At 35.5% G+C, this 8,485-nt stretch overlaps 1 pseudogene; it reads right to left on the minus strand.

Annotated features, from left to right (window-relative positions):
* Positions 1-1,226: 1,226 nt before the first annotated feature.
* Positions 1,227-5,388, minus strand: LOC141549044 (epithelial cell adhesion molecule pseudogene; annotated as a pseudogene).
* Positions 5,389-8,485: the final 3,097 nt, after the last annotated feature.

Raw genomic sequence — 8,485 nt, forward strand, 5'->3', positions numbered from 1 at the left:
TTGAACTGATCATCAGTACCTTTCCTTGCTTACCTCAGGGAGTAATTTATCAGTACTTCTGGCTTTCTCTGTCAACCCTGCCTAGTTACTCAGGACCTCACAATTTCCCTACTCTTAAATTGTTAAAGAAATCTTGAAAAGTGGGTTATGTTGCTAAATAGGAAGGGGTCCAACTGATTGATGCTAAAATTTTAGAGGCCAAATCCAGAGATGATTGTTAAATAGTATCCAGAAGCTGGGAGTGAAATATAGTGACCTATGTGGGAGGGAGTGTTATAGAGATGAAAATGAGGTCAAAATTTGGTGACATCAGATTAGCATAGGGTCAATTTGCTCCTTACTGGGGGCGCACTCAGATACTGAGTAATAGTTTGCTGGGGTCCAATGTCCTTTGAAGTATGGAGCAATGATTTCATCTTCTAAAACTACTTTTTTTGTGAATGGGCATAGAACATAGTCATCCTACAGGGTTCTAACTTAAAGGGGTGCTGAGCTTAAAGATGAGTCAGAAGATGATTGAAGCAGCATCCAGTGATTTCTGTGAAGCTGTCTAGTGTTAATCCTTGAAGGTGAACTGATCAAAGTCAAGAAAAAAAAATTAACAAGCAGAAGTTAAGGACAGAAAATGACTGGTTGTATGGGTCTCCAATTGGAAACATTCCTTTTTTTAGGGCCTTCCAAAATGTTTAGAGAAAGTTCATCTTACAGTATGTTGTTTGCCCAAAAAGTTATTCCCCACTTGAGAGAAAGAGCACTTTAGAAGCAGCACCCTTATTCTTGGGAGGAATGGTTAAAGGGAGTATGATGAAGGTTCTCTAGCTTCCCTGAAGATAGAGTATACCAAGCAAAACAAACTTCTCTAAAGAACTTTTTGGGCTTCATCTCTTTTCATAGAAACTATGTTATTTGGCTAGGAGAGACTTTGCATCCAGTTGATAAAGAAAATCTACAAGTGCCAATTAAAAGGAGAGGAGGTGGAGTGGGCTCCAGAAATCTCAATTTCCAGAGACCTTCATCAAAAGTCTATTGAACAAAAGGTCACTTAACAAAAAAAGGCTCCCTTAAGGCTGGGATGGTGGCCAATCCCACTAACAATCTCTGCTCATTCTGCATTTTTGAAGCCTAGATTATAGTGGTTACTATTAATTTGGAAGGACTTATTTTTTCCCCATGGCCACACGGGATCAATATCTATTTTTCTTCTCACTCTCTTCATATTTTGGTAGCTATGTGGAAGATTCTCTGTGAAATTCATCCATCTCCTTTATTTCAGCTTTCTCATATTAGGTTCTTTTTTTCTTCATGGACAAAACCAACACAACAATGCCAGCTACAAGTGCTATAACTACAACTACAACTACTGTGACACCAATAACACTAGCTTTTAGTCCTTCCACTGGACTTTTCTTTTTTTTTTCCACTTTTCCATTTTCTTCCATTGAAAATTCAGGTGGTTTTTCATCTAGATAATAGATTAAAGTTTGAGCAGGATCCAGATCAAGCATTTCATTGTTTATGTTAAGATTAAGTTTACTGGAATAAAAGAGATTCCCCTTTTACATCTTTCTTAAAATAATAAGCCACATCAGCTTTGTCCATGTCATTATCATTAAGATTCTTCCTGGTATCATTTTGCATCAGTTCAATAGTGATAATATCATCCTCATACATAATTCCTTTGATGTGTTTCTGGTTCAGTTGATAATGATGCTCAAATTCCCATTTGAAGGAATTTTAAAAGATAATACTATTAAACGTTTTTTTTTCTTGTTTTGTGTTTCACTTCAATGCCAATCCAGTATGTTTTTATTAGTTCACATATAATATTTTAATATCCTTTTCAGTTCTTCTTACTCCAGCTGTATTCACACACCAGCAAAGAGCAGTGTATTGGTGAGGTTTGAAGTAACCATATACATCAAAATCAGAATCATATATTCCATCATTATCTTTAAAAGCTCCTTATTTCTCCATCTACTCTCTGAATTAGTCATTTCTTGCTTTTATCATCAAACATTTTGTAGCCAGTTTTGAAGAGGTGACTATATTTGGTGAAACAAGAGCCTGACACTAGCACTGATCAGGGGATATTTCAGTGCAGTTTGTTAGCTCATTTGTTTCACCAGAATAAGCTTTGGCAGCCCAGTTCACCACTATGGGTGAATGCACTGTGGGGAGTGAAGGAGGCACAGGGCTCGAAGCTCCTCCACCTACTCAGAGAGGCAAAGTGAGTCCAATGTGTAGTAGGGCTCAAATAGGGTTGGGCTGTGGGGAAAGGGAGGATCTCATGCACCCCAAGGCTAGGAGGTTCTAGGAAAGAAGGACCAGACATGAGCCTGAATCCTGGAGGAGCAGAGAGAGTCTGGAAAATGTGTCTGGTGTCAGGACCAGCCCAACAAACCTTGCCTTAACATCTCTCTGAACCTCTCCCTCAGGGGTGTTAGTCCCCTGCCTCTCAACCCCATTTATTCGACTGATTCCCTGTGTAGAGTCCTCCTCCTCCTCTTCCCAATATATTAATTGCAATAATGTTGAAATTAAAAGTTGCATACCATATAGTTCCATAAATATGTTCTACATTTATGTTTCTTAAATTATCATGTCTCCCTGCAAATTAACTCACTGACCAGAGAAAATATAAATTTTTCTTTAAAACTATCTTTCAATTGAGGGGCTATCCATCAATTGGACAATGACTAAATAAGTTGTGGTATATGATAGTAATGGGATATTATTGAGCTACAAAAAATGACACACAAGATGATTTTAGAAAAACCTTAAAAGACTTGTATGATCTGATGCATAATAAAGTGAGCAAAACCAAGAGAATGCTGTACACAGTAGCTGTAATACTGTGTGGTGAAGAAGAAGAAGAATTGTGAATGACTTAGCTATCTCAATGGTATGAAGATCAAAAACAATCCCAAAGGACTATCCATATCTGGGGAAAGAACTGATATTGTTTTAATATGGACTGAAGTAAGCTATTTTTCACTTTAGTTCTTTCATGCTTTTTCTTTCAGTTAGAGTGTTCTTATACAAAATGACTAACATGGAAATGTTTTATTTAATTGCACATGTATAAATTATATCAGATTGCTTACTTTCTTGGGGAAAAAGATCAAGGAGAGATAGAATTTGGAATTCATTTTTTTTTTAAAAACCAAATGTGAAAAATTGTTTTAACATGTAATTGGGGGGAAATAAGATACATTTTTAAAAAGTTCATTCCTTAAGACTTTAGGAAAGTTACAAAAATATTCTGAAAAATAAATTCACTCCATTTATTGCAAAAATGGGGATACTAATACCAGATTTGTTTAATCAAGTCTCTGTATAGAATTATTTTGTTCATACTCGTTTTTAAGGAACCATTGCAATAATTTCTTTTTTTTTCTAGTATACTTCTTTTTAATTTTTTAAATTTTAATAGTTTTTATTTACCAGATTTATGCATGGGTAATTTTACAACATTGACAATTGCCAGACCTTTTGTTCTAATTTTCCCCCTCCTCCCCCCCCCAAAGATGGCAAGTTGACCAATACATGTTAAATATGTTAGAGTATAAATTAAAGACAATATATGTATACATGTCCAAACAGTTGTTTTGCTGTACAAAAAGAATCGGACTTTGAAGTAGTGTACAATTAGCCTGTGAAGGAAATCCAAAATGCAGGCGGACAAAATTAGAGGGATTGGGAATTCTACGTAGTGGTTCATAATCATCTCCTAGAGTTCTTTTGCTGGGTGTAGCTGGTTCAGTTCATTAGTGCTCTATTGGACCTGGTTTGGTTCATCTCAATTTTGAAGAGGGCCTCGTCCATCAGAATTGATCATCATATAGTATTGTTGTTGAAGTATACAATGATCTCCTGGTTCTGCTCATTTCACTCAGCATCAGTTCATGTAAGTCTCTCCAGGCCTTTCTGAAATCCTCCTGCTGGTCATTTCTTACAGAACAATAATATTCCATTATATTCATATACCACAATTTATTCAGCCATTCTCTAATTGAAGGGCATCCACAAAGTTTCCAGTTTCTGGCCACTACAAAGAGGGCTGCCACAAACATTCTTGCACATACAAGTCCCTTTCCCTTCTTTAAGATCTCTTTGGGATACAAACCCAGTAGCAACACTGCTGGGTCAAAGGGTATACGCAGTTTGATAACTTTTTCAGCATAGTTTCAAATTGCTCTCCAGAATGGCTGGACGTATTCACAGTTCCACCAACAATGTATCAGTGTCCCTGTTTTCCCACATCCCCTCATTGCAATAATTTCTACTCATTTTTTCCCTTTAGGCTTTGTGGTCAGTGTTAATTTTAATATTTGTAAATAAAAGCTGTCTATCAAGTCATTAGTACATTTTGTAGTTTATTTTCTTAAATGATCATGCCTGTCATTAACTTAATTTACTGAATACAGAAAAAATACATTAAAAATGCTTCTCATTGATTTTTGTGTGTCTATGTGTGTGTGCTAAACCAAAGTCTGCTCACCACACCATAATTATTTCTAATTTTTGCATTAAAATTATGCTATACTTACATGTGCATTTTACTAATGAACAGGGGAAAAATTGTGAAAAAGTGAAAATGCCATGAATGTTTTCTTATTTTCTAAAACCCCTGCAAATACTGAGGACAGAGACTTTAGCTCAGGATTTCAAGCCCTTGTCCTAGGGCCAGAAAGAGTTGCATTCACCTCGATCCGAAGACACAAACTAGGTTTGTGACCTTGGGTCATTCCCTGGAGTTTTATGACCCTCACCATTCTCTCCTCTGAAATGAGTAATGATATTATTGACAGTTAGTTGACTGCTTTTTGATGAAGATAAAACAAACTACTATTGGAAAGAGCTTCTGCATCCTTTTCTGTGATGTTAGAGATTACTATTACTTTCCCTGTTGTAAAGGCTCTTCTCTCTATGATAGTTCTCCAAGCTGCCCTCCAAGCTATGACATTCTTCTCTTTTTGGCAACTCCTAGCCTATATATTCTGTACATTCTCAGGTCTTTATAAGCCCTGACACTCCATATTCTGAGGCTTAATCCTCTTGTGACATGCACTTGGTGTCTTTCAAGTACATGTATCATTACATGTTTATGTTTCTTAGCAATACAATGGTTTATAAAGACAGTAGAAGCTCTTTCAAATCTTCTCCAATTAACCTTTGGTGTTTTGAATAAAATAAATACAGTGGCTGAAGCTGCTATTGGGATTATTGAGGAATCGAGTCATTGTTCAGACTGCCAGGGATGTAGCTGGGGCTGCTCCTGAGACGGATGCTGATGCTGCTGGGCTTGGCTGTTGGGCCACTTGGATTCAGGTCCTGAAGGATTAAGGACTTCCAGGGAGGTGCATCATTATTAATTATATCACCCATTGGGGCTATACAGTTTTTCTTCCCTCTTGAGTAACATTCTTTATTTGTTTGTATAACATTTCCATTTAGACACATGAACCTTTTTACTTCTTGGGACCATGGAGGTCACTTGGGCTCCTCTCTTTGACAGGGGTCAGATCCATGACCAACTCATTTAGGTGCTTAGCACAGACTGTTAGAGAGCATTACCTTAGCCACCTCTTTCTCTCTCTGGTAGGAGTACACGGGCATCCCTGGGCTGGCTGGCCAATCAGTCTGGACATCTGATTCCTGTCTTCTCTGGTCTCTGGATCAAGTATTGTGGGATATAAAGGCAGGGAAGGAACTCAGTGACTTAGTCTAGATGAAAGCACAGGTTAGCTCTTTATATTTAATGAAAAAAATTAAATACTTAATAAGTAATATAATAAGTAATAATAATACTTAATAAATTACTTAATAAGTGTGGGGAGGAATGACAAGCAAGATACTTTCAGAAAGACCTGGGAACACATATATGAATTAAAGAATAACATCTTACTCAGTAATAGCAATGATCAACTATGAAGGATAGCTATTATATGGATACAGTGACCCACACAATTCCAAAAGACTCATATTGAAAAATTCTATTTAAATTCAAAGAGAAAAATAATAAACTCGAAGTGCAAAGTGAAGCATATTTTTTTCATTTTATTTTCTCATTTTTTGCAACATACACACAATTATTCAAAGGGATTTAAATAAAGATAACTGAAACAATGATCATTTGAAATACCTAATTTATCTCTCAATTATGAAAGTAAGAAGGAAAGCCATCATTAAAGTATAAAACACTTCTTCCTAGATTTCCTGTCCTTACAGTATTGCCATGGAGATGGGAGGCACAAGCAGATACTAATCCTGAATGTTTTCTTTCATACAGTTAATTGTTCCTATGATTTTTTTTTTGACCAGTTCATTAGTTAGGATTTCACTGCTTAAATCTTCAATTATGTCACTGTATTTTGTGATACCTGACCCAATGACTATTTTTATTGCATTCTGCAAATGCTGCAAAGGATATATTTACTGCTTTTGTCTTGTTACATTTCTTTCCAATATTTTTGTGCCTAAATACATGGTCAGTTTTCCCCCCAAATAAAACCATGAGATGCTAAAAATAAATATAATCCTTATTATCCCTTTAGAAAATATCATAAATCTTTTGGTTCTAAGTTCTCCATACAAATTCTTCAGTTCTGTATTGTCCATTTAATTTATTTTGTTAGATTTATCTGTAACTGACAATGTCCTGTTACTATTGTGTAACCATCTATGCAATCATATGAGCTCAGTTAATGTTTGCTTTTTGAATTTGTATGCCAACTTATCTGTATCATATCATTTTACCATTGATATTAATTTGTCTATGGCGCCTTTCTACATAATATAGTATGTTTATATTTATGCTCTTAACATTTTGAATCTCTTTTAACTTTGTCAGACAGCATGATTGCAACTTCAGCTTTTTTGGATTCATTTGATGAATGATAATTTTTTTTCTCATTGCATCAATTTCATTTTGTATATGTCTTCCTCTTTCAATGTTTTTCCTTTTAAAAAATATTTTATTTTTCCAGCTACATGTAAAACAATTGTTTTACATTTGTTTTAAAAACTTTGAGTTCCATATTCTCATCTTTCTTCCCTCCCCTCACCATTAAGAAGGCCGTGTGAAGTTATGCAAAACATTTCCAAAAAAATAATGCTGCAAAAGAAAACCAAAAATCTCAAGAAAAATAAAGTTTAAAAAAGTATGCTTCAATTTATATTCACACACAATCAGTTCTTTCTCTGGGCATAGATAGCATTTTTTTTTAAATTATAAGTTTTTCAGAGTAGTCTTGGATCATTGCCTTGCTGAAAACCACAAAGTCATTCACAACTGATCATCCCACAACATTGCTATTACTCTATACACAGTACATTTCACATTGCATGACCTCATGGAGGACTTTACAGATTTCTCTGAGAGTATCCTGCTCATATTTCCCAGAGAACAATAGTATTCTGTCATAATCACATACCACTATTTATTCAGTCATTCCCCAATTGATGGACAACCTGTCAATTTCCAATTAGTACCCTGAGAAAAGAGCTGCTATAAATATTTCTGTGTATATATAGTTCCTTTTCCTTTTTTTTTAAATCTCTTTTGGGATACATGCCTAATAGAGGTATGGTTAGGTCAAAGGCTATTCATGATTTTATAGCCCAGGCATAGATCATAACTTTTGATCATTTATCAATTGGGAAATGTACCTTTTTATATAAATTTGACTCAGTGGATGCCCATCAGTTGGGGAATAGCCAAATAAGTTATGGTATATGAATATAATGAAATAGTATTGTTCTATAAGAAACAATCTGCAGGATGATATCAGAAAGGCTTAGAGAGACTTTCATGAACCGATGCTAAGTGAGGTGAGTAGAACCAAGATAACATCGTACAGAGCAACAACAAGATTATGTGATGATCAACTGTGATGGACTTGGCTCTTTTTAACAAAGAGGTGATTCGGAACAATTCTAATAGATTTGTGATGGAAAGGGTCATCTTCAGAAGAAAGAAAGAAAGAGGATAGTGGAGACTGAATGTCATTCAACACAATATTTTCTCCTTTGATATTGTTGTTATTGTTTGTTTGCTTGTTTTGTTTTTTCTCATTTTTTTTTCTTTTTGGATCTTGTTTTCTTTTGCAGCATGATAAATATGGAAATGTGTTTGGAAGAATTGTACATGTTTAACTTATATTGGATTGCTTGATGTCTAGGGGAGGGGGAAGTTGGGAGAGAGGGAGAAAAATTGGGAACATGGGGTTTTACAAGGGTTGATCATCACACATTCTTAATGCTATTGTATACAATGTATTCCTGATTCTGCTTGTATTGCTTAGCATCAGTTTGTGTAACTAGAGTTGTGCAATGATCCAATCATTATAGAGAGCAATCTGGATGGTGGGATCATTTCACAACCTCACCAACAATGCATTAGTGTCCCAGTTTTCCCACATCCCATCCACATTTGTCATTAACTTTTCCTGTCATCTTAGCCAATCTGAGAAGTTTGAGGTAG

The sequence above is a fragment of the Sminthopsis crassicaudata genome, chromosome X (genome assembly GCF_048593235.1).
Source record: "Sminthopsis crassicaudata isolate SCR6 chromosome X, ASM4859323v1, whole genome shotgun sequence".
NCBI classification, from domain to species: domain Eukaryota; kingdom Metazoa; phylum Chordata; class Mammalia; order Dasyuromorphia; family Dasyuridae; genus Sminthopsis; species Sminthopsis crassicaudata.